A 27217-nucleotide genomic window follows, 5' to 3' on the forward strand; every position below is an offset into this window, starting at 1 on the left:
TCTCAATTCACGTGGGAAAGCAGAAATGTGCTACATGTGTGTTAAAAATCATACACAAACATTTTCAGCACAGTGGAAAGCGTACAGGCTTCAGTAAGTAGCATATTCACAGACATGAGCAAACACACAGCATTGACTGAAAAATCATTTTCTGAAGTCAATCATTAGCAGGGTCACAGGCCTCAGAACTACAAAAGAATGTCAATCACAAGACTGGCCACCATAAACCTGTTATGGTGTGTTGAAGCTTACAAAGTGAATGAAAAAGCAACCATTAGCAAAAGTGCAAATACAAAACATTGTAAAAGGCAACGGATGTGAAAACATATTCTGAAAGTCTCAGCAAGTGTTAAATAATAAACATGAGCAGTATCATTTTATTTCACAAGCGAGGGTATTTGTTGCTAAAATAATTAAAATGCAATTTGTATGTGATCTCCCTTTGTTGTGAGGTGGTAAATGTGAATTCTGTTTTCAGACTAAATGTTAATAATAAATGCTCAGTATGTAACACTTGTTTCAAAAGCCATTCTTGTCATTTACACATTTGTCTTCTTTAGAATCACAAACTTGCTCATCCTATTACATCATTATATTGGAACCACAGATATCAAATGATGCATGTGGCAGTTGTAGTTTTAAAGACCCAGATTTGAAGGATGAATATTTTCCAGAGGCAAAATTGTGTTGTTATATTTGGCCCAATGTGGATCCTATTTGGCCACTGTCTCTCCTTGAATAGTAAGTATGGGAGATCACTCCTGCATCTCTGCCAGCTTATCTGATACAACACGTCATAGGCACATGGCACATTGTGTCTCCGAGGTAAAGCCCTGGCAGTGGTCTCAGCTAACAGGGACTCCATCTTGGCCTGTTCACTGGGCATACATACAGAGCAGTAGGCTGTATCTTAATTTCTCTGTCTCTGCAAAGCTGTTCTAGAATTTCCCTGATAAGCAACTCTAAGTAGTTAAGTGCAACCCTCATTTGGTTTACCAGTCACACGTAATGATCATGCCCAAAGGCATAGCTTTCAGCCCAGGTGCTAGCTTATCTTGGTCTACCTGCAAATGACCTAAAACACTAAGGTATCAACCCTGCTTACAGAATGTAACTGGTGACTTGATTAGAGTGTCCTGAGAGATAGGCATGCCTACTGGCCAGTTACAATAACAGTGCATGGTGGGAGTACTATTGAGACCACCCTTCTGCCTTCCCCCGCCACTGTATATATGCTTGTATGATCTTCCCAATCAATGGGCATCCCTCACGAGTTTCTCTCTGGTGGATCTGCAGCCAAGCAACACCATTGTCATGGCCCTCAAGAATCTTGGTGACTGATGGTCAAAACACTGCCAAGACTCTAGGAGGCATATCTCAGAGACAAAAGAATTGTCTGACATCAGATTCTTCGAGTTCCTCTTTCAGGAGGAGTTTATGTGTTAGCTGCCACCACTACTACTCAGATTCACACTGATTTCATGTATCATGGCTTCTCACAGTAAGTTTCTTGCCGTTGTATGAGCTACTAGATGTCGGCCTGTGCCTGAAGTCTTTCAATTGTAAGAGTGAGCAAGAGGATGGGCATTGTTACATAGTAGGTAAGCTGTCCGAGATCCTTGCCAATCCACCATGGTTTTGCTCTTGGCTTCTGGTTTCACAACAGCAGCTCAGCTACTGCAATTGAGCCATTGGACCATTGGACAGAAGATATTTCCCTGCTTCTGTCTTTCTCACTGTAATTTTGCTTTTCAAAGAAAAAAAAATATTGAAGAAAGTGGGTCCCATGCATGGTGTTGAGGGAAATGTGAAGCCCATTGACTTGCATCTCATGTACGACAACCTAGAGCATTTCTACCGCTTATTATTTAGAGTTGAGGCCCTATCAAGACCAACAATGATGAGCACAGAGGGTAAGAGAGGCAATTTTTTTTTTGCAAAATGTGTCATGTAGGGCCTGTTGGCGTGGCCTAGTGGCAAAAGTCCTCACCTTGAACGTGCCAGAATCCCATATGTGTGACGGTTCTAATCCCGGCAGCCCTACTTCCCATCCAACTCCCTGCTTGTGGCCTGGGAAAGCAGTTGAGGACAGGCCAATGCTTTAGGATCCTCCACTCATGTGGGAGACCTAGAAGAGGTTCCACGCTCCTGGTTCCAGATCAGCATAGCACTGGCCGTTGCGCTCACTTGGGGTGTGAATCATCAGATGGGAGATCTTCCTCTCTGACTCTCCTCTCCGTAAATCTGACTTGGTAATAAAAATAAAATCTTTTTTAAAAGTGTGTCATGTAATCAGTATCTTACTTAAATTACAAAATGAAGTTGTACACATCTACATGCTTCCCACCATATTGCTCATGAGCCCCCTCATCTGCTATTGTTGCTTATCAGCTTGTGGCTCAAGTCCTCAGTAGGACACTCCTCAGAGGGTTTCCTGCAACAGTGAGATTTATTGAATTTTTTGCAGTTCCTGTTTTAAAATATTCGCAGTCTCACAGCATCCTAACATCCTTTGATTTTTGTAATTACATTTTAGGAATGTGTGGAATAGGGTGGAAGGATGGGATTCACAGGAATTGGGAGAAAACAGAGGAGTGGGTCATTTTTTCCACTTATACATCCTGCTTCAGTAAACAAGGGTTGGGACAACATTCAAGTTACTAACTCGGTGTCTCCAATTTCAAGAAGCACACCAACACCTAGTTTTCTCTCGAGAAGTGCTTTCCCCTTCCCTCCTCTTCCCCTGCTCACATGATCACTTTGCAAATAAAACTTCTCTGTCTCTAAAAAGATACATTTAAAAAATGACCTTGAGATCCAGTTTCTGTATCCACCTCCTAAATGTGAGCAACTGGTATTTAGTAGAAATCTACATACTTTCTCTATCCTCACATACACTTGCTGTTGCTGGGAGGACCTGAGCCAGATTGGAGTCCATGGTTGGGACCCTAGGTTCAGCCACTATGACCATTGGATGAGCTGGGCCTTGGCCTGCCTGGACTCAAGAGGCTTCACCCTTCCTGGTGAGTACACTGGGAGCAGATGCCTTGGGAACAAGGCAGGCCTAGGTTCCACGCAGCTCCAACATCGAGAGGTGGGTGGGACTGGGGGAGTATGACCTAATCATTTTTTTCATGAGTCGGGTTTCTGTGTAGTATGTGTGTGTGTGTGTGTGTGTATGCAATTTAATTATACTCAATGTGTGTGTGCGCGTGTATTAGATCATTAAGGAGAAATTGGTGTGATCATTTCCAAAGTTTGTATTTTTCCTTCCTGTTTTAGGTCAGGGTTAAATGATATTCAGAGAAGCCATACCAGGCCTCCCAACCATCCTAGTATTTAAGGATGGGTACTGGACCCCTGATACCAAACTAGGTTGTCAATGTGGCACACCCTGCAAGGTTTCTTGTCAGCAACGCCCACGTCGCCATATACCCCAAGTTAAGAGGAGGGACTAGGGTTAAAAAGAAGACAACACACACTGGACCATTCGTGCAAAGAGAATGCCACTTTGCTGAAGTCTAGCCTGCCTTTTATACTATCTGGTTCCTCCCAGTACTTTTCCAATGCTCTAGCAGTTCCTAAGACCCCCAGTTGCATCCTGATAAACGGGAAGCAGGGAAGCAGGAACTTGTGGGTAAGCCAAGAACTAAATGTGTTGTGGGCTGTGGAGCTGATTTACATTGCTTTAGCTGAGCACTCAGGAATCAGGCCTAAGGCAGACTCATTGGCGTCCTATTGTCCTGTTAATGGACTTGGAGGGAAGAGGAGATAATATGTAACAAAGAGGCTTAGGAACAGACGGCTCCCAGCACTTCTACCACCACCATGGTCTCCGTGGGTGCTTTTTGCTTGGACATTCGCCGCGCCTACTATGCTGGCTCAGCAGAAGAATTCTAATCTGTCCAGGCATTTTCGCTATTGTGAGACTGGCTTTTTACACAATGTAAGCTTGGAGGTTAATGTCAATAATAATGTCTTAAGGCTTTCTATTGTTCCTATTGTCTTGGCTGTCCCCATTGACCTTATGCTAATCAAGGGACCTGTATTTAGGGTTTCATCCTTTCCTTAATCTTTAGGTTCTCCTTTTCTTTGTGATACAAGATTAGGTTGTAGGGTAAGAATTGTAGCAGGAATTGCTATTGTTTTTGGATAAAGCAGATGGCAGGGTTGTTCTTAGAAACATCCATTTAATCATGACATTAAAGGTCTGAGCCAGAGTTTGATTGATTCTGTATAAATAAAGTAGACGGCTTTATTGCCGTGTCCACTATCATCAATGAATTCTGGTGGTCCGTCTTTTTCTTTCTTTGTGCCGACTCCACACACACTTCGCGAGTTCTGAACCTCGACTGGAGCTGGACTCTGGCATAAATGTATCAGGCCAAGATTGTGCATCATGTTACCCCTTGAAGAAGAAGCTAACCTGTGGAGTTAATGCTTGGGAGACCAGGCCCTGCAGTTTCTGTCTAGGAAGTTCCAATAGTTCTGAAATGATGTCCATCTCACTGATTCAAGCAAGAGGGAACCCTTTCAATGTTCATTGGCTGTCATGGTTGACCTTGGAGTCTCCTTTCTCCCTGATATTTGCTGTCATCGTATGGCTGGGGTAGTTATTCAATCTCTTCTCTCCTCCTTTCTCTTGGATGGTCCAGATGTGCTTTCCAGGCCTCAGTGGGCTTCCATCTCCAGGTGGAGCCAGGCCAGTTGTCCAAAACACCTTTTCAACTGAGGAGGACCAGTTCTTGCAAGTGCACCAAGACCTCGAGCCAGTCAATCCTGCCTCAGTGGAGCCCCACCCTCAGCGCTCACTGAGCTAGCACCACCAAGCAGGCATGTAAAGTATCCAAGCCAGGTGATCTGAGGCCTGCAACACCCTCTACTCCCAGGTTTCGCAGACCCAGGACCCATTGCACTGGCCAGCCAAGGACCCAGGCCAAGCAACAGAAACCACCACACATACAGCCACTGGGGCTCATAAACTAGGCTCATCACACAACTGTGCCCAAGGGCCCAGACAAGGCTACCAGGGCCCCCACTGGATCTCCTGCACCCAGAGATCATGTGTCCAGCACCAACATCCCCCTGACTGCCATGGCTTGCCTCCACTCATTTTCCACCAGCATGTATTGCAGCCTGGCTCAGTCTAGTCTTCCTCCAATTCCACTCCATGTTGCTGTTTGCTGAAACCTATCTAGGAACAGCATGTCCCCTGTCTCAGCCCTGATGTGAGTTGCCTATTGCTGTGGCCTAATACAGCACTGATCCTTCTCCCCGTGATGGTTCTCAGATCCGCTAGATGATGTTAGGTAATGACACACCTGTGCTTTTGGCGTCTTTTCCAAGAAGTCTTTCTCTGTTCCTATTTCTTGGAGAGTGCTTCCTATTTTTTCCTTAAATAGTTTGATGGTTACTTGATATAGATTTAGTTGTTTGATCCGTTTAGAGCTGATTTCTGCATAATGTGACAGGTATGTGTCATGTTTTCTTATTCTGCAACCTGTTATGTACTTGTCCCAACAGCATTTTTTGAATAGGCCAGGATTTTTGCCTGGACTATTTTCAGTTGTCTTGTCAAAGATTAGTTGGCCCTGCATGTGTGGGCTCCTTTTGGTGTTTCAGTTCTGTTCCACTGATCTTCTCTGTTTCTGTACCAGTACCAGACTATTTTGATGACCGCTGCTCTGTAGTATGTCTTGAGATCTGGAACTGAGATTCCTCTAGGTTGATTTTTATTCTTCAGGATTGCTTTGTCTATTCCTGGTCTCATGTGATTCCAGATGAACCTTTGTATCATCTTTTCTGTTTCTGAGAAGAATGTTGTTGGGATTTTGATTGGGATTGCATCAAACTTGTATGTTACTTTTGGTAATATGGCAATTTTGATTATGTTTACTGTGCCAGTGAAGGAACATGGCAAGTTTCTCCATTTTTCAAAGATTTCTTTATTTCCTTTTTTAATGATTTATAGTTTTCATCATAGAGGTCTTTTACATATTTTGTAACTTAATTCCTAGGTACTTAAGATTCATCTCCATTATTTTAAGGGGGACTATAGTCGCAATTTCTTTTTTTCTAAAATTTAAAAATTTTTATTGGCAAGGTGGACATACAAAGAGGAGGAGTGACAGAGAGGAAAATGTTCTATCCAATTTTCACCCCCCAAGTGGCTGCAATGAAGCTGAGCCCATCTGAAACTAGGAGGCAGGAGCTTCCCCAGGGTCACTCATGCATGTGCAGGGTCCCAACGCTTTGGGCTGCCCTCGATTGCATTCCATAGCCATAGGCTGGGAGCTGAAAGGAAGCAGGGCTGCCGGCATTAAAATTGACATCCATATGGGATCCTTAAAATTTCTTAGGAATGAAGATTTTTGTATACTAGTGCCCTTTATTTGTTTTCATTAATTTTGTATCCTGTTACCATGCCCTACTCTTATATGAGTTTTAGTTGTGTCCTCACTGAGTTTTTTGGTTCTCCTGTGTGGAAAATTATGTTATCTGCAAATAGAGGTAATTTAGTTCCTCATTTGCAGTTTGAATTCCTTTAATTACTTTTTGTTGCCTAATAGTTCTGCCCAATACAATATGGAAGTGTAGTGGTGACAGTTTACCACTACACTACTTCCAGATTTTAAAATCTAGTTAAAATTTTAAAATCCAGATAAAAAAATTTTTTTAAATCCAGATAAAATCCTGTTCCAGATTTTAGTGGTTAGGCTTCCAATCTTTCCCCATTTAGAATGCTGCTTGTATTAGAGTTTTTCATAAATTGTTTTTACTGTATTGTAGAATGTTCCTTTTATGCCTCTCTTGCTTAGCGTTTTTAACATGACAAAGTATTGCATTTTATCAAATACCTTCTTTGCATCTATTGAGAAGATCATGTGGTTTTGTTTTTTATTCCATTGATGTGATGTGTCACATCAATTTGTGAATGGGCAACCATCGCTTCACACCTGGAATGTATCCCACCTGGTCTGTGAGAATGATCTGCCTGATGAACTGTTGCATCCTGTTGGCTAGCATTTTGTTGAGAATTTCTGTCTCTGTTCATCAAGGGTATTGGTCTGTAGTTCACTTTTTCTGTTGCCTCTCAATCTGGCTTTGGTATTAATGTGGTATTGGCTTCATAAAAAGTTTGGAAGAATTGCCTCTTTTTCTATTGTCTTGAAAAGTTTGTGGAAGATTGGGGTAATATCCTGTTTAAATGTTTGGTAAAATTCAGCAGTGAAGCCATCTGGTACAGAATAATTCTTGGTTGGGAGGGCTTTAATTACTGATTCAATCTCAGTGCATATTGTAGGTCTATTTAGATTGTTGATTGCTTCTTGATTCAGTTTTTGTGGATTGTATGTGTTCAAGAATCTATTCATCTCTACTGCGTCTTCTGATTTGTTTGCATACAGTTGCTTATAATAGTTCCCAATACTTCTCTGTATATTTCACATATCTGTTACTGTGTTTCCTTTCTCTCCTCTGACGCTATTAATGCATATTTTCTCTCTCCCCCCTTTTTTATTAGTTGGGCTAGTTGGGAGTCTATTTTGTTGATGTTTCTCAAAGAACCAGCTCTTTTATTCATTGCTGTTATGTACAGTTGTCTTGGTCTGTGTTCGGTTTATTTCCTCCCTTATTTTGATTATTTCTTTATTCCTAGTAATCTTGAGATTGCTTTGCTGTTGCTTTTCTATTTCCTACAACTGTAAGATTAAGAGATTTACTTGATGCTTTTCTAGTTTCTTAACACAAGCATTGAGAGGAACATTGCTTTTTCCATTGCTTTGATTGTGTCCCATATGTTTTGATATGTTGATGCCTTCTCTAGTTTCAGTTTTTTTTTTATTCCCCCTTTGATTTCCTCTATAACCCATTGCTTATTTAATATCATATTATTCAGTCTCCATGTGTTTGCAAGCTTTCCTAAGTTTTTGGCTTCTTGGTCTCTTGCCTCACTCCACGATGGTCTGAAAACATGCATGGTGTAATGTTGATTTTTAAAAATTTTGTGATGCTTGTTTTGTGGCCTATAATATGGTCAATTCTGGAGAAGGTTCCATGCACTGACAAAAAAAGTGTATTTCACTAAAACATATTTGAATATCAGCTGTAGGACAGGTTTGGAGGATTTGAATTTTTGGAATTTTTCTTTACTGAGTAAGAATTTTATTTCATTTTCAAAGATAAAGGAGAGCTTTGTAGGATACGTTATTCTGGGCTGACACTTTTTACCTTTTAGAATCTGAAATTTGTCACTCCATTATCTCCTCGATGTGGTGTTTCCTCTGAGAGGTCAGCTGTGAGTTTGCCTAGAGTTCCTCTATAGGTCACTTGATTTTTCTCATGTGCACATCTAAGGATTTTTTTCCTTATGTTCAACTGAGAAAGCTTGCTTGGTTATCATGTATCATGGTGATCAACTCTGTTGGGTGTACTGTGCCCCTCCTGGATGCTGTTTCCCAATTCTTTCTGTAGATTAGGTAAGTTTTCATTTATTACTTCAATGAATAATCCTTAGATGCCAACCTCTCTTTCTGTGTCTTCTGGAGTTACCATAATTCTTATGTTGGGCCTGTTAATTGTATTTTTATATGCTTGGATACTTTTTTTTTTTAACCTTGATCTGGCTCTATTCTAGCTTTTGTTTGTTTCCCCTGGTGACAGGACATATTTTTCATTTCTTGCTCTACTGTAATTCTAACTTCTGAAATGTCAGCTTTCATTTAATTCATTTCGTCTGTGTCAAACTCTTTAAATTCTTTGAACTCTTGTATTATGTGCTTTTCAGTGTTGGTCAGAAGCTTTATACTAAGTTTCCTGAGTTCTGTGTTCCCCATTTTTTCAATGTCTTCCTCAGTTAACTCTGACATTTAATCCTGTTTGGTGGATTTTTGCTCCTTAGTTTGGATTTCTAAGATGTATTGCCAAGAGATCTGCAAATCAATCTCAATCAATCTCAATCATTTGGCTTAGGAAGACGCCAACTGTCCCAGATAACTGGTTTGTCTGCAGCACTGCTCTTATCTAAACACAAGATGACGCCAGTGGGCATTGATATCTAAACACACAAGATGGTGCCCAGCAGGGCCCTGCCAGGGAGCTGGTGCTGTTGGGCTTCTGATCCAGGGACCACACAGATTATGTAGGATGGTAAGCTGGTGCTGTCCTCAATGTGGGATCAGCTGGGTGTGACTAGTTGGAAACTTGCCCACTCCAACGTTCGATATCTGTGCTGTTAGATCCAACCCACCACCAACCTGCCCTGAGGAGTACACAGCTCCCTTTTAGTTTGTTGTTGGGCCAGATTATTAAGTAGGATATGTCAGTTCCAACCTACCTTCACCTCTGGAGCTCCAGGAGCAGACACAAGCTCCCATCTGGCTTCCATGTGGGTTAATTCTGTTGCTACCACTGGATCCCTGGGTATTGTTGGAGTTTGCATCACAGCTCACCTGTGGTTGGTAGGTTTTCTGTACCCTGTAGCACTGCTCCTCCACCGTGGCCTCTTCCCTGTGTTCAGGAGGTCTCCAGGTACATCCGTGTTGACTGCCTGACACCTATGTTTTTCTGCAATCTGCTCTCTGTTCTTTATCCTGTCCAGTGTTTCTCTGTCATCTTGAATATATCTGCACCCTTTATCCAATGTGGCAGATTTATCTGCAATTCTCTAAGCACACTCCATACTGATTTCCATTTAGATCTGTTCTTTTGCACAATGTCTATTCATTTGTATTGCCCATTGTTTCAGAGTATTTATTTATTTATTTATTTATTTATTTATTTATTTACTGTTCCTGGTTTTCTGAAGCTCTTTGTAAATCCTGGATATAGCCCCCTATCACTTGTGTAGTGTGCTAAAATTCTCTCTCATTCTGTTGGTTGCTTTTTCACCAGCAGGTAAGTAACCCTATGGGATGCAACAGACCTGCCAGACATTTCCTGTCCAGGTATGCTCAAACACCTACTCCACACAGCCCACAGTCCACTCCTGGGCCACGAGGGCTTAGCTGGTACCCCTATGCATCCCCAGCACACACATCATCATGCACTCCAGCACCTAGAGGTTACTATAGTGAGCCAAAGGCCAAAGGCCTCCACCAATAGCTATTCCAGGGCCAAGCTCAACAAGCCAGTGCACTCTGTTCCTGTTGTCCACCTGACATCTGCTTCATAGCCAAGACGGCCTGGGCAGTGTCCCTAATCCCACAGCTCAATAGTCATCCACTTCAGGGCCAAACTGAATTACGCTTGAGTGGAAGATACACCACTAACATGTCCCATCCATGTCTGCACTTACCCATCCAGGGGCAGGCTCAGTGAGCTGTCATCAGCTTGCCTCTAGCCTATGAGTGCCAGCACACTGTCGACCTCCCACCACTTGAAAGTCATTCCAGCTCATGCAGTGATCTTGCTCCTTCAGCAGGCAGGCAGTGTGCTTGCCAGCTGCTCCAAGGCTGGGTCCCTTCTGCTGGTGACCCTGAGTTCAGAGCCTGTATGTCTGGAGTCCCCCCACCCCAAAACACCCTGTCACCTCACTAGTCCTACCAGTCAGATGTCCTACATCTATAGCCTGCCTGCAAGCTGTTCCAGGGCCACGGCACCTGTGCATCCCCAACACTCACCTCTAACCTGCCCACCCCTTCAGAATTTCAACTGCTCCAGAGCAAGGCAGGTTAGATTTGCAGGGAATTCAAGCAAAACACTGCAACAACATCATTTCTTGTTTCACAGGGGAGAATTTTCATGTGGACAACTCTAGTTTGCAAAGCAGGATTTATTTAAGAATAGGAGCCAAAGTGATTCCTGCCTTAGCAGAAGCATGGCACTCCAAAGGAGGAAAGACTGAAGAACATGGTGGAAATAGTGTTTTTTTATGCATCATCTTGGGGAGGTGTTCACATGAGTCACCCCAAGGGCAAAGAGAAAGAAAACTTATTCACAATAGGCAAAAATGTCTACCACCTAATCCAGAAAAAAGGGTGAGACTTGTGGCTTCCTTTTCCCAATATTATGGGCTAGGCAGCCATTTCAGGGTCACCAGCCTGGAAGCCACACCCCACACCATCTAGGCTTTCCCTTCTGCCCACCTGTGACTCTTACCTATCATCACTGGAACTGAGAGGGGGGGGTATTGCAATTTTTTGTAGCCACTCCACTCGCAAGCTTCTATAAAGGCCCATGATAAGGAGAGGCTCACTCTCTTGGTCACATGCTTCTGAAGAATCTGGATGTTTTTCTGCTTTTGTGATTCTGCCTTAATTGCTTGGCTGAGGGCTGTGTGAACTCCTGGCCTGACAGTCTATGTGACACCCACCCAGCAGGACACCTGGAAGCTCACGTAGGTAGACCACTCCTCAGGAAGGAGGTCCCTGGTGTTTGATAAGAGTCATTGCCCTATAGCCCATCCATTTGCACCTTTTGAAAGTTGCTTGCTTCCAACCTACCAATACAAGCCTGCCAAAAGCTCATTTTGAAAGTTAACAGCTAAGACTGATGAATGACGACTGTATAATTATATGGAATTGTCCTGAAATGTATAAAAACCCTATGCTGTTTAACCTTGGCCCTTGTTTTGCTCTCTTTTTCTGTCCTTCTGTTCCTACAGCAACCTTGGCTGGGGGAAGTGGCTGGGAAACCTAGGTTAAACTGAATAAACCACCTTTATGCCTTATCGCTGACTTCAGACTCTATGCTTTTCTGGGAATTTCAAAAATCTGGCACAACACTACCATTACTCTGGAACTCTGACTCTTGGATTCCCCAGAACCTGCTTGCTTTTTGGCTTCCTAAAGACAGAGTCTGAGGATAGGTAGCCCCTGAGCATAGCCCTTGTGTGTCTGTATTTCTCACACTCTGCTCACTGCTTGAGCATGACAGTAAAGATCTTATTTCTAAGGTGCTTTGTGTTGCTCACTTGTGTGCTTTCAAGAGTTCCAGGAGAGGTGAGGCCTAGCAGTAATGGAATGTAGGCAGAGAAGGCAGGGAAATATGAATGCTTGCAGACTTTTAAAGTCTATCCATGCTGCTTGTTGTATGTCTCTTAGGATAACTTATATTGCTGGGGAAACTGGGATATGGGTCTTCAGATTAACAGATAGACTTCAGGATAATGATCATTCCTTCATCTTTGGGTTTCGATTCAGACTGTATTGTCACATGAACTTGTCATTTGTCAATTTCTAGTGGGCCCTGTTATCACCAAGAGTGGCTAATAGATTCCTTAAAAAAACTGTTCTTTTTTTTTAACCAGAATTTATTTATTTATTTATTTATTTATTTATTTATTTATTTATTTATTTTTTATGATGCAGTTCCATAGGCTCCTGGAATTTCTCTTATCCCAGCCCCAATTCACACCCCCACCTAGTTTCTCTATATGATTACTAAAGTATAGTTCTTCATACACAGTCATTTATTCATCATTGCGGGCATGGATAATGGCAGAGAGTTCAGCATTCTATTGTCAAGATATAGTAAGCAGTTTCATTGTAAGTCCATCTTTGTCTGGAATTAGCGATGCATACTGCATTGTATCCTCACTTCTGTATATGTTAGTCTCCATTTCACAGCTGCTGTACATCCCCTCAAATGAAAATCAAAATACAAAATCAACAACTGGAAGAAAAATAGAAATTTACAATGCCATGAAGTTAAATAACATGTTACTAGATATGACAGTTTCCATTACACAACTACTGTACATCCCCTTAAATGAAAAACCACAAAACAAAATCAGCATCTGGAAGAAAAAGGAAATTAACAACACCAAGAAGTTAAATAACATGCTACTAAATGACTAACATGTAGCTGAAGAAATGAAAATCAAGAGCCTTCTTGAAGAAAATGATGCTACTTTATGATCTATGAATCACTGAATGATTTAATCAGAAGAAAGCGTTTTGAAGAGATGAAACTAACAGAAAACATGAAAACCCATGTGCTATAGTTTCTGCTGATTTTTGTTAGTGAAATGTGTCTCTTCAACACAACAAATAGATGAGTTTTGTTTTTAATCCAGTGTGTTAATCTATGACATTTGATTGATCTTAAGCCATTTACATTCAGGGTTAACATGTATGGGTGGTACTTTAGTCCTGTCATTTTAGGAATGGGTTGTTCATTGGTTTAGTCTTCTGTTGTCATTTCACTGGGATGTTCTTCCCGTTTGCCCTTGGTTTTGGTAGGTGCTATTCCTCTTCTCTGCCAAGAGAACATCTTTTTTTTTTTTAAAGATTTTATTATTATTGGAAAGCTAGATATACAGAGAGGAAGATCTTCCATCCGGTGTTTCACTCCCCAAGTGAGCCACAATGGGCTGGTGCGCACTGATCCGATGCCGGAAACCAGGAACCTCTTGCAGGTCTCCCACGTGGGTGCAGGGTCCCAAAGCCTTGGGCCGTCCTCGACTGCCTTCCCAGGCCACAAGCAGGGAACTGTATTGGAAGTGGAGCTACCGGGATTAGAACTGGCACCCATATGGGATCCTGGGGCTTTCAAGGAGAGGACTCTAGCCGCTAGACCACGCCACCGGGCCCCAAGAGAACATCTTGAAGTATTATTTGTAGGGCAGGTTTGAAAGAGGCAAGTTCTTTTAGCTTTTCTTTACTGTAGAAGTATTTGATTTCATTTTGAAAGACAAAAGAAAGCTTTGCTGGATATGTTATCCTGGGCTGACAATTTTTTCCTTTTAGAATCTGGAATACATCACCCCATTCTCTTCTTGCCTGTAGAGTTTCCTGTGAGAGGTCTCCTGTGAGTTTAATTGGTATTCCTTTATATGTCAACTGATATTTTTCACGTGCACATTGAAGGATCTTTTCTTTATGTTCAATTGAAGAGAGTTTGATGATCATGTGTCTTGGTGAAGATCTCTTTTGGCAAAGCCTGTTGGGAGTTTTGTGCCCCTCCTGGAACTTGTTTCCCAATTCTTTCTTTAGATTAGGGAAATTTGTCTTTATTGTTTCATTAAATATATTTGTAAAACCGATTTCTCTTTCTGCACCTTCTGGGACTTCCATAACTCTTAGATTTGGCCCCTTAATAGTGTCTTCCAATTCTTGAATACTTTTTGGGCCTGATCCAGCTCTGCTTCCAGCTTTTTGTTTGCTTCCCCCTGATGACAGGAAATATCTTCCAATTCTGAGATTCTTTCTTCTGCTTGCTTCATTCTATTTTGGAGACACCCCACTGTGCTTTTAATTTGCTCTACTGAGTTTTTAATTTCTGATATATCAGCCTTGATTTGCTTTATTGCTGCTGTTGCTTGTGTAAAATAATCCTTAAATTCTTTGAGTACTTATATGTGCTTTTCTGTGTTGATCAGAAGCTTTAAATGGAGTTTTCTGAATTTTGTGTCCCCCATTTTCTCGATGTCTTCCTCATCTAACTCTGAGGTTGGCATAGGGTTTTGCTTCTTTGCAGGGGAGTTTTTAGTCATATTCATTGTGTCTTTGTCTCTTCTTTTGCTCTTGGTCATTGTGCTTCTGGTTAGCAGAGTCTTCTCCTTGAGGTAGGTTTCTAAGGCTGTCACCTTCAGGTCTGCAGTTTGATTTTATTTATTGCAGTTGGTACACAACTCTTTGCTTGCAGCCAATTGTGACACTCCCTCCGGCGATTGCAGGTCTGGGTTCTTATGTTAGATTTCCACAAAGAACTCTGTAGCCCCAACCTCTGGCTCACCACTCTCCACCTCCTGTGATACCATGCTGAGGCTGCACTGTTGTCTGTACAAGTTTCCTCCCTCTTCTGGTTGCAGCGAGTCCCAGGATTAGAGAGAAACCAGGTGTCCCATATTGCTAGGTTGTTGGTGGTGCTGATCTTCCTGGAACCTGTTGGCTGTTAGGTCTGGGTGCCACAAGGACCTATTTTGACATGTACGATGCCATAGTTCGTATTATTTTCATGCGGGACCAGTGCAATCCGTGGAATATAGTGATTTCTGGTGAGCTCATCACATGCGCAGTTCACTGTTGTCCCCTCCAGTCCTAAAGTATTTTCCATGGTGTACGAAATGGCGCCTGATGTACCACTACCAGAGTTCTTGATCTGCTGGCCATCAGACCTGAGGGCTACCCAGACCTGTCTTGCGTGGAACCTGTAGAATGCCATGTTGATGTAGTTCACTGAGTTGGAAATGAGTTCACTCTGAGCTCAGTTTATGTTCAATGCTTTTCCTTGCCTTTCCTCCTTGTGCAAAGTGGCAACCAATTCAGCTCTAGGGGTCTGACTGGGCTGTGAAATCCACCCTGTTCTCACACTTCCCATCTGGGATCTGCTGCTCTGTCTCTGCTCCTGCTCAAATCAAACAGACCAGCAAGAGGGACAGTTCTTTGTCCGGGTTCACCTCCGGCGCTCTCAGTGAAAGTCCCTTCCCACCTGGTTGCTGGTGGAGTTCTGGCTACTGGTGGAGTTCAGATCACCTGTTAGCTGAATGCCACTGGAGTATCAGTCACTGCAACACCACACAGTTGTGTCCTCTGCTTTCCTGTGTCTGTCACTCTCCAGGTACCCCTCTGCTCTTAGTCTGTCCTCTCTTATTTCCTGGAATGTGTCCTCTCTGCTTCATCCTGATTGAATATTGTTCGGTCCGTTTAAACATATCCTTACCCTATTCCGCCGTCTTGATTCTCCTATATCCTAGATTTTCTAATGTAAGCTTGCTGGCACCCTGCAATACCATCCTGATGCTAAACTGAAATATAAAGTGCCATTCCTTTTGGAGTGACTCAGAGATGAGATTTGTGTGAGCCATATTCCATTGCTTTTGATATGACAACAGCTCTCAGAGATGGGGGTTGATATGTTGATTCTGTCCCTTTGCTCCCTCCCCAGAGGGAGACCCTGCACCAGGAATGGTATGCAAATATGGGAAAGTCCTGTTTTTACATTTTGAGGTTTAATTTTACCAGGACCATAAGACCCTAACTGCCTGCTATCCAGTCTGACTCCTCACACACTACTCCAGCACCCTCATGTCCACAACCACCCTGCTTGCTCCATTGATCCATGCCAGTCAGGCAAGGCGGCCAACCTCCTCTTTATTAAGCATGCCTGCCCCACAGTCCCATCACTTAAGGGCCATGCCAACTCCAGCAGTGCTCACTGCATTGCATCCGCAACCTGCCTGCTGATGACTACAGGGCTAGGCCTGGTGTGTCACCATCCACAACTCACTACCATTTGGGTCCTGAAGCTAAGGCTGCTGCTTCAGGTCTGGAATAGCTCTGCAGACCATCATGCATTCGAAGCACCCCCCACTGCTGCCCTGCTTGTGAGTTCAGGTCTAGGCTGGCTCTGCTAAGGACACTGCGACCCCACCCTCCATCTTGTACCTCAGGGCTGGGCTCACTCTTCCTGGGCCCACAGAGTCTCTAGCATTCTAGACTTGATTGCTGCAGCTGACACAGGTTTTCTCAGCTGGCAATATCTGCACTTAAAATCCTCTTTCCACGTCCATCTCAGGCTATTCTAGTCATTCTATCTGCTGCTCCAAGGACAGACCAGCTCAGCCAGAGTAATAGACCATACAACATTCCCAACCTGCTGACCACCCTTGGTGCTGCCAGATCAGATGGGCCCAGGCAATGCCTCCTATGTCCCCAACCCACCTATCCAATACTCCAGGGTTCTCAGAAGGCTGGGCTAACATCCCATAAAACTCACACATGCAAGCAGCAAGCCTCTCCCCAGCACACACACACCCTGTCCACAGCACAAGAACAGGACTGACTCATCCAGCATCCCACTCCCTGCAACAGGTGCTGATAGATGCCTTCTTCACCATCGCTCTGGCAACCCAGAAGCAGCCACTTTTCGCTTTCGAGTGAGAAGACCCAGAGAATGGTAAGACGGGACAGCTCACTTGGACTCAGCTCCCACAGGGATTCAAACATTCATCCATGCTCTTTGATGGACCCTTTCATTGGGACCTTGTTGCCTACTGCTATCAACACCTCCAGGTAACCCTTTTACAGTATATTGATAATCTCCTCCTTGCAGCTGCTTCTCATGCAGACTGTTTTGAAGCCACCAAGGACTTGCTGGGCCACCTACAGACGTTTGGATACTTGGTCTCAGCCAAAAAGGCCCAGTTGTGCCTAATCCAAGTAACATACTTAGGGTATCTACTTCAGGGGCCACCACTATTTGGGCAGCCAACGCATCCATCATCATCATCATCCCTGAGCCCACCAAAAAACAACAGATAACCTTTCCATTTGTTTGTGGATGAACGAAAGGGAATTGCTTGGGGGGGGGGTTAATTACCAAAATGTTAGGACCCTGGTGGTACCTTGTGGCCTATCTGTCCAAAAAACTGGAATCTGTGGTGGCCAGGTGGCCTGCCTTTCTATGCCAGATAGCTTCCATAGCCCTCCTGGTGAAAGACTTGGATAAACCAACCCTGGGACAAAACCTCCATCTCACTGGCCCACATGAAGTCAAGCTGCTCCTCATAGCCCCTCCCAGTCACTGGCTTTCCAATTCCAACATAACTCACTATCAAACTTTGCTCCTCGACCAACCCTGCACTAAATTCTTGACCACTTCTGCCCTTAACCCAGCCACCTTTCTGGCTCTTCAATTACTCAACTGCTCCACTCCTACCTGGAGATGATAAGCTCCTCTCTGACCTTTGACCAGACCTCAACGACATCTCATGGTCCTGGCTGGATCTCATTTCATTTAGTGATGGCAGCAGGTCTAATCAGGATGGAATATGTGTGGCTGAAGCAGCAGTGACTTCACCCGCTGAAGTCTTATGGCAGACTGCCTTGCCACCAAGGACCTCAGCTCAAAAGGATAAACTTATTGTGGTCACCCAGGCTCTCAAAATGTGCACTAATAAGACTGTTAATATCCACACTAAGAGCCTGTGTGCCTTTGCTACAGCTCATGTATATGGCGCCATCTACTGAGAATTAGGCCTTCTTACAGATGAATGCAAACAAAAACAAATACGAAATTCTCATGACCTATTAGATGCTATTTGGTTCCTAGCACAGTCGCGATAATACTATACTGGACACCAAAAAGGGAAACCGCCTTGATGACACGGCTACCGAGAAGCGGCCACACAGACAACTGCCATACTCCCTCTATTTACTAACTCAATTCTTCCCTCAGATCCATATAATTCCAAAGCTTTAGAATAGACCCAGGAAAGAACGGGTGGTGGGGGTACCAGGTAGCAAGAACAGAACTGGTACCAAGACATGGATGGTAGAATGTTTCTTCCAAAAGCTCTGGGTCAACATCTGGCCCACCAACTCCATCAAAACACACATTTAGAAAACCAAGGCTTGCTGAGCTCCTCAGAAAAGAATTTAGGGTGCAAGGACTAAATGCATTAATGGAAGGAGTAGTAGAATATTGTGTGATTTGTTTCCAGGTTAACCCAAGTCAGGACCAGCAACAAACTGCAATCAGACATAGGGCAACAGAGCCAGGGAGGATTTGGGAAGTTGATTTCACTGAAATTAAGCCAAGAAAATAATGGATATAAATACTTACTGTGTTGATAGATGCATTTTCAGGATGTTCAGAAGTTTTCCCTACCAAGACTGAAATTGCAAGCATGACTGCTGAAAAACTGTTGCATGAGATTACTCCTACATGTGGGCTGCCTTTTCATATAGACTCAGCTCATGGTCCTGACTTTATTGCCCAGGTGTCACAAGGAATAGCCTAATGTGTGGGATAAATGGGAAATTGTATTGTACCTGTAGACCCCAAAGTTCTGACCAGGTAGAGAGCAAATTGGCCCCTAAGGGAGACCTTGGTAAAATTATTCCTAGAGACTTGTGAAAATTGTGCTATTTAGAACAAGATGTACCCCCAGCATTAAGGTGTTCACTCTTTTGAGACCATGTTTGGGAGACCCCCCCAACCATTTTGCCCAAGATAGGAGAAGAAACTGTGCAAATTATCAGTCATGGTCACTTTTTTTTAAGATTTTTTTTTTTTTGGAAAGGCAGATATACAGAGAGTAGAGGAATAACTTCCATCCGATGGTTCTCTCCCCAAGTGGCCACAACACCTGGAGCTGAGCTAATCTGAAGCCAGGAGCCAGGAGCTCTTAAGGGTCTCCCATTCGGGTGCTGGGTCCCAAGGCTTTGGGCCGTCCTCAACTGCTTTCCCAGGCTACATACAGGGAGCTGGATGGGAAGCGGGGCCACCGGGATTGGATACAGTGCCCACATGGGATCCCTGCACATTCAACGTGAGGACTTTAACCACAGCACTATCGTGCTTGGCCCCATGACTGGCTTTTTAAAAAAAATTTTTTTTAATTTTTAAATTTTTTTTATATTGTTGACAATCTTTACATAGTTAATTAGGGTAAAAATGTTCAGGGACTATAGGGAAGCGGGTAAGACTTTTATGTCCATATTGTTTCCTTCATGTATCTGAGGTAAAGGGGGAATATTGAGGGAGAAGCCCCACCCAGTTTCCCACCCACTCCAAGTCCCGGATGTGGGGAATGCTCTGAGACCCTTGCTCAAGTGTTTTAATAGTTCTCCAGTTATGAATCTCTGCCAATCTCACCACTCCCAGCTCAATGTGGTCATTGAAGAATCCACTGATTATCACAGTCCATCATAAAGTCTTCATTTGCCCAGTATTTCGCTGCCCAACATAGAGCTGAGGTGATTGATTGACTTGTTCTGTCCTCTTTTCTTGGCTAGGGTTCTGAGTCCCACAGTTCGATTGTGGAGATCTCCAAAGAAACTTTGAGGTATTCCCAGACCAGATTCTTGTATGTTCTAGCAAGCACAGGGCCCGGCACAGTCCATCACCACGATCATCTGGTGGTTGCAATTGCTGGGTTGGTTCTGCTCTCAGTCCTGACTTGCACTGGAACTAAAGGTGTTTGCACTCCAGCCTGGTTCTGTCCAGCACATACTCGACCCTTTCATCAACCAGTGGGAGCTGCAGCCTAGTCGGGACGACCCACAATAATCCCCACCAGGTCCCCCCTGGCCTGCCAGTATACATAGCAGTCTAGTCCAGTCTGTCCCACATCCCATTTGGCTCCTGTACCTGTCATGGGGTATTAAAGCTTAGTTCCTTCTAACCAACTCAACTATCCAGCCCTCACAGATTTTGTTGAGTGCCTTTCCATCTAGGCACCCTAGCCCCCATCCTACTTTTCATGCCCTCCTGCAGGACGAGTGACCCAAGAGGGTGGAACCCACCACTACCCTCCCAGGTCTCTCTCAGTTCCAGTATATGCATTCTTTGGGTGATTCTGTGGTTTGATTTGACAGAATTAGCCCCCAGTGCCAGCTTCTGCCAGCTGTCTGTGGCTAAGCCCAAACAACCCTCACCCACTCCCATTTCTGCTTGTACTGGCAGAAATAATCAGCCCAGCCTGGCTTTCCCCTGATCTAGTCCACATGCGGCGCTCTGGTGTTGCAGCCCAGGTGTCCCCATCCCAGCCTGCGCTCTCCAATGGGAGTAGCTGTCTGGCGAGGGGACCAACCCCTTAATCCCCCTGCTGGCTCTGCCCTCTCCCTTCCTGGTTCTCACACATGCTGGTTGGGTGCTGCATTCAAATCCAGCACAGGCAACCACGCCCTGGCATTCTATATTGTGCACTGGTTATTGTCGCGACCAAACCTAGGCCCGATCCACACCCTATTCTGGTGTTCGGGTTTGCCAGTGGATGACATGAACTGATTCAGCTTGGTCCACCCCTGACCCATGCCAAATGTATGCCAGTGGGAAAGGTTCAATGGCCTATTCTGGGCTGTTTCCTATCGTTCTTCTTGCACTTATTTTGTGCATATCAGGGGGTCCATGAGCCAGCCCTTCCCAGTTCACCTCATGTCCTAGCAGGAACAGTGGCTTTTCTTGGCTGGCTTTCAACCCCATTTTGGTTCTTGTTGTTGGATGTTTCAGCCCAGCCATGGCTCGTCCATACCCACATACAACTCACACATGGCTCAGTAGGGGGTTGAGACCTAGCCTAGCCTAGCCAGTGCCCCAGAACTCCAGATGGTGTTGGGGTCTGGCCTGGTCTGGTACATCCAATCCCAGCCCACACTAGTGCCATGGGAGACTACAACTCTTTCCTAGTTAGAACGCAGCCCCCATTCCAGTACACGTGCCCTTTGGTGGGAACCTCAACCCAGTTAGGGTGTCCCCCCAGCTCCCCAACTTGGCCTGCTCCTAGCTGCAGATCACGTGCCTGACAGTGGCTGCTATGACTCAGCTTGTTTCAGGCCCTCACCTGTCCTGGCCTCTTCCCTAGACACTGTGGCCCAGCATCCCAGACTAAAGTAGACCAGCAGGTGCAAGCGCAAAGTTACATGTCCCTATCACTGGCAAAGGCCAGGAACTCATGTTTCACCTATACTAAAGTTGGTCTAATTCATGAGTGTCCCTGAGCAGCTATTACAAATCATAAAAACCCCAGAGCTCACCACTGGGTGGCCAGCAGGCAGAGCCTGGCACCAATTGGTGCATTGGCCACCCGAAGCCAAGGACTCAGCCACCGCTTTTTGGGGTGGTTTTGGCTTGAGCCCCTAGCCAGATTCCACTTAGCAGAGATACCTCCCTACAGCTGCCACCTTGCAGAGTGGTTCGGTCCATCCCCAACCCCAAGAATGGAATCCACCCTGACTTGTCCTGCCTCCATGGTGGCAAAACGGAGCTAGATTAGTCCAGTTCCCAAATTGCCCTCATGGTTATGAACCTGGGGGTTGCGAACCGGGCCCCATGACTGGCTTTTAATTTCCTTGCAGAAAATCCTTTGAATTTCAAGAAAATTCAAAAGGAACTGATGTCTGACCTGGAGGCAGCTTTCTGGCCACCCAGTCTAACAACCTTGTTTCCGATGAGATGATCAGGTTTGGATCAAGAGACATCTAACTGAAACCCTGCAACCACTCTGGAAAGGACCATGCACTATAATCCTAGCCACTCCAACAGTCATTAAGGTAGATAGCACCAAGGTGTGAATTCACCACTCCCAGGTCAAAAAGGACACCAACCCCAGGGAGCAGCCAGCAATGGCCACCAACCCACAGGACATCAGCCCAGTGGAGCAACTGGCAATGGTCACAGGTCCTCACACATCAGGTAAGAAATGGAGAATCATCAGACACTCTTGGGACCCACTGAAGATAAGACTTACCAAAGAAACTCTTTAGCACCTGTTTGTAATATTGATGTTGTTGATCTTAAATAGAAATTGGATGGATGGGACTCTATTGCATTCCCTACATTTATTGATTAACTATACTTGGGAGTTAAGTAAAACAGAGGATGGGACTGCAGTTAAGCAGGTATCCAACTATGGGGTCCCTACATATCGGTCTGTTCTCTGTCAACTATTTGGAAGATACTGCAATAGTCCACTAATAATCTATGGGTGTGGGAGGCAAGGCAAGAAACAACTTTGTTAATGCCCAGTTTTATGTATGCCCTGATAAAGAAAACGCACACTGTGGAGGTAATGGAGACTGTTACTGCTGTGCTTGGGGCTGTGAAATAATATCCTCCTGGCAGCCCCGAATCCCAGTTATATTGCCTTCAAAAGAGAAACAACTCTGGGACCTTGTAAAGTAGGTAAAGTAACCCTATAGCTATTCAGGTTAAAAAAAAAAAACTGCAAGATTTCACCTCGAACACAAGACTCACATGGAGACCATGACTACTTATTATTTTTGGGACCTAGAGGCAATATTTACCATGCAATGTTACCACTCTAAAATGCCAATCAACTCAGTTGTCCGCAGTAGACAGATTACTACACCACATGTGCTGCTGGTGCAGCCACAGGCTTCAGTTACCTCTTCCACAGGGCAAATTACAGCACTAAGAGCAACAGGCCAGCCCTCAGAATGTAAGTCAATTACCCACAGAGATCTCTATTAAATAAGTTAGACTCAGTTTTTTTTTCTTAATGCAACAAATTCCAGTGACACCCAGGACCGTTGGCCATGTGTCAACCCTGAACCACCATATTATGTAGGCTTTGTCACCCACAGCAATGTAGAGCAACTACCCCAACATATCCTCAATATAAGTGCTAAACAAGCCCATGTCCAGGGGCTTTGCCAGCTGGGGAAATGAATCCAAGCTCACTCTTGGGAACCTTGAAGGAGAGTTACCTGTTCCTTAAATAATGAGCTTAATATCGGTAACTCCCACTACCAAATTTCATGCAGCCAAATGTACAAACTCATCCTTGGGGACCTTGGAGAAAATAGTTACTTAGTAGCTCCAGAAGGATCATGGCTTGCTTGTACTGTAGGAATCACCTCCTGCCTTTCACGGACAGGATTATCACACACCAACACAGGAATGGGTGCCCTTTTCCACATAATTCCCTGAATTGACTACTATTTGAGGGGAGGGGGAAGAATACACTGGGAGCTGGCCCACAGATGAAAGAGCTTCCTCTGCCCTAGTGTCAGTTATGGTTAGATTGGGAATAGCTGGCTCCACAGCTCTTGGAGGGGCTGCCCTCATAACTGGGAGCCAACACTTCACATATTAGGTGAACAAGTGGATGTGGACCTCTCTGAATTAGAAACATCAGTGTCCAACCTAAAAATCTCCTTATCCTCCTTGGCTGAGGTGGTCCTCCAAAGTAGTTGAGGACTAGATCTGTTTTTAAAACAAGGAGCCCTTTGTACGGCCCTGAGAGAAACCTGCTGCTTCTATACACATCACTCTGGAGTAATTAGAAATGACTATCTCTAGTCAGAAGCTGTCTCAAGGAAAGAAAAGTGCTAAGAGAAAATCAACAAAACTCATTTGAGAGCCTATTCTCTTGGTCACCTTGGCTCAGCACTTTCATTATGGCCATTGCTGGCCCCCTTCCGCTTTTGCTTTTAGGATCACTGATAGACCCTTTTGTTGTTAATTGCTTGAATGACTCTATAAAACATAGAATCAATACTGCTAAACTCATGGTCCTCAGATCTCAATATAACCTAATTCATGTTCATGATGATAATGAGTCAAGGGTTTGACCCTAGTTACTAGAAGAGGGGGAAATGTAAAATCCAATCACAATCTGGAGTCACTTTGGTTCAGGCCTGCACAAGATTGCTAACCTGCTCTCTACACATCGGTACAAAATGATTTGCCAGCTGCCTGCTTTTGGGACCACATCACAAGGAGAAACATGCCCTGTCTGCAATTCTTGGTTTCAGGGAATGATTTATTCACCCATTATTCCTATGGAGGCCTCCTGTGGCTACCTAGGCCCACCCACTGATCCCATGGCAGCCTCCTGTGACTGCCCAACTCACCTGCTTCCCATGACTGTATAACACTTTACATAGAAGCTCTTCTAACTCTCACATTGGGGTCACATTCTAAAGGAAAGGAGAGCTGATCTACAGCTGGTTAGCTTACCTGGCCCCTGAATAAACTTTACTGTTTAGGAAAGTAGTCTGTGCTGCACTTCCTGGGGAGAGGCTCAGCTTGGATGCAAGATTTTAATGGAGAACTGGATCAGTTTGCATCCTTGGAGGTCCTCATCGATGGAAAATGAAACATTTTCATGATACCAGTGTTGAAAAAGCCCTAACATTCAAAATATTTGCACACTCACACTCAGTAGTCACCCAGCCCCATACACTCACAATCTGCTGGCTTCCATGGGGGCTGAACATCCTCATGTGTCAGGGCATGTGGGGAGAAAGACCACAGAAAGCAGAATTTGAGCCACTCACCACATGTCTCCACCAGGCAGAGGAACCTGTCTGTCACCATGGCATTTCTAGAATGCTGAGGCTTTAGAATTGTGGGTTGTTATGACCAGGCAGCTGCTGATTGGACAGCTTATATGGCCATAGCCCTGTGACTTCGGCAGCCATATGGGGTTATGTGAGTGCAGCAAGAGTGAGGGCCAAGGCTGCAGTTCAGGTTCAGAGGTCTGACCTCTTGTTGTAGGGTTTCAGAGCCAGAATACAGCAGTGACCTCAATTCTTGTCTCATGGGAAAGAAGAATTTTCATGCAGACACAGTTTAGTTTTAAAGCAAGGTTTATTAGAAAAGCTGTGAAGAGAGACTCCCATCCTTATGATGGGAAGGGGTTATAAGAGAGAAAGAACCTGTACCTCTTGAATAGTGACAGGAGGAAAGAGAAAAAAGACCCTAGGCCTCTGACATAGTGGCAGGAGAAAAAAAAAACTCCAAGTTAATGGTGGGGAGAGTGTCATTTATAAAATGACATCCAAGGAGTTTCTCCACAAGCAAATGATTCCTATTTGTTTGGTGCTTGACCATGGGACAAAAGGCCCAAAAAGTGTTCCTGGTGAACTTCCTCTGTCCTTTGTAATGATAATGAGACCAGTCTGACACTAGCCCCTTGGCAATGGCCAAGACAGAATTGGGCTGGCGCTTTAGATGGGGAATAGATACGTTAATGTCACCCTTGTTTCTTGGGGCAGTGTGTTTCTGATATGGTAAATATGCACTTGTCTCTTGGAAGAAACGTGCTCTGGTGAATCCAAGACATGGTGGAGAAAATGCCATTTCATTTTGAGAAAAAATGGCTCGGGGACCCAGAATACCCTAAGTGCCTGCTACCCAGTCTGACTCCTCTCTCATTTTCACCTGGTCATGGCCTACCAAAGTTGGTGTCCTATAACCTTTTTGTTGGTCCAACTCATCCATCCACATGTCTGCCATCTCACTATTATTTGGTGCTTGGCAGAACCTGTGGCTGCTGAGTGGCAATTCTATGAATATCAAACTTCAACAACCATCCCCCCACAATCTTCTTTTGGAACTTCTTTGCACATTCTCCACCCATTTGGTTCACTATACCGAGGGTGTTATTTACAGGGTTGCTGTAAACAATGCTTACAGATCTTACATACATGTTTTCTTTGGTTGTATTTCACATGTAAATAGACTCCTTTCCTAGTCTCACCCATCCTCCGCTTTTTTTTTTTTTTAATTTTATTTTAAATTCATTAATTACATTGTATTATGTGACACAGTTTCATAGGTACTGGGATTCTCCCCACCCCTCCCCAAACCCTCGCACCATGGTGGATTCCTCCACCTTGTTGCATAACCACAGTTCAAGTTCAGTTGAGATTCCCCCATTGCAAGCATATACCAAACATAGAGTCCAGCATCTTATTGTCTAGTCAAGTTCAACGGCTTCTTAGGTATACCCTCTCTGGTCTGAAGACAGAGCCAGCAGAGTATCATCCTGATCAATTAAAAGCTCCAACATACCATCAGCAAAAATTTACATCATTATGGAATTAATTGACATAGTAATGAGTAACCAATATGGTAAAAGTAAATGCGATTTCTTATCCACCTTCTGTGACCACCTCATTGACATTTCAATTTTGGTTTATACACAACATATAACATTCATAACATAACTTGTTACACATAACATCATATCAAATTAAGGCAAACATGTGGTATTTAACCTTTTGGGATTGGCTCATTTCCCTTAGCATTATGGTTTCCAGTTTGGCCCATTTGGCCACAAAGAACTGCATTTTGTTTTTTTTAATAGCTGAGTAGTATTCCATGGAGTAGATGAACCATAGCTTTCTTATCCAATCCTCTGTTGATGGGCATTTTGGCTGCTTCCATGTTTTTGCAATTACTGATTGTGCTGCTATGAACATAGGAGTGCATGTTGGTTTCTCATAGAACAAGTGTTCTGGATATATTCCTAGGAGTGCTATTGCTGGGTCATACGGTATGTTGTATTTGAGTTGTTTGAATGTTCTCCATACTGATTTCCATAGAGGCTGTACCAGCCTGCAGCCCCACCAGCAGTGGAGTAGGGTTCCCTTTTCCCCGCAACCTCGCCAACAAGTGTTGTTGGTGCTTTTATTCATGTGGGCCAGTCTTACTGGCGTTAGGTGGTACCTCATTGATGTTTTAATTTGGATTTCCCTTATTGCCAGGGAACTTGAGCATTTTTTCATATGTTTATTTGCCATTTGGGTTTGTTCCTTTGTGAAGTGTTTGCCCATTTCCCGTGCCCATTTCTTGAGTGGCTTGTTTGTTTTGACATTTTGGTTGTTTTGTAGCTCTTTGTATATTCTGGAGATCAGCCCTCTATCACCTAAGTCGTGTGCGAAGATCTTCTCCCATTCTGTGGGTTGCCTTTTTACTTTGTTGATTGTTTCTCTAGCTGTACAGAAGCTTCTTAGTTTGATGAGGTCCCACTTGTTTATTTTGGTCTTGATTTCTACTGCATTTGGAGTCTTTTTTAGGA

This window comes from Ochotona princeps, chromosome 15 (genome assembly GCF_030435755.1).
Source record: "Ochotona princeps isolate mOchPri1 chromosome 15, mOchPri1.hap1, whole genome shotgun sequence".
In the NCBI taxonomy this organism is placed as follows: Eukaryota; Metazoa; Chordata; class Mammalia; order Lagomorpha; family Ochotonidae; genus Ochotona; species Ochotona princeps.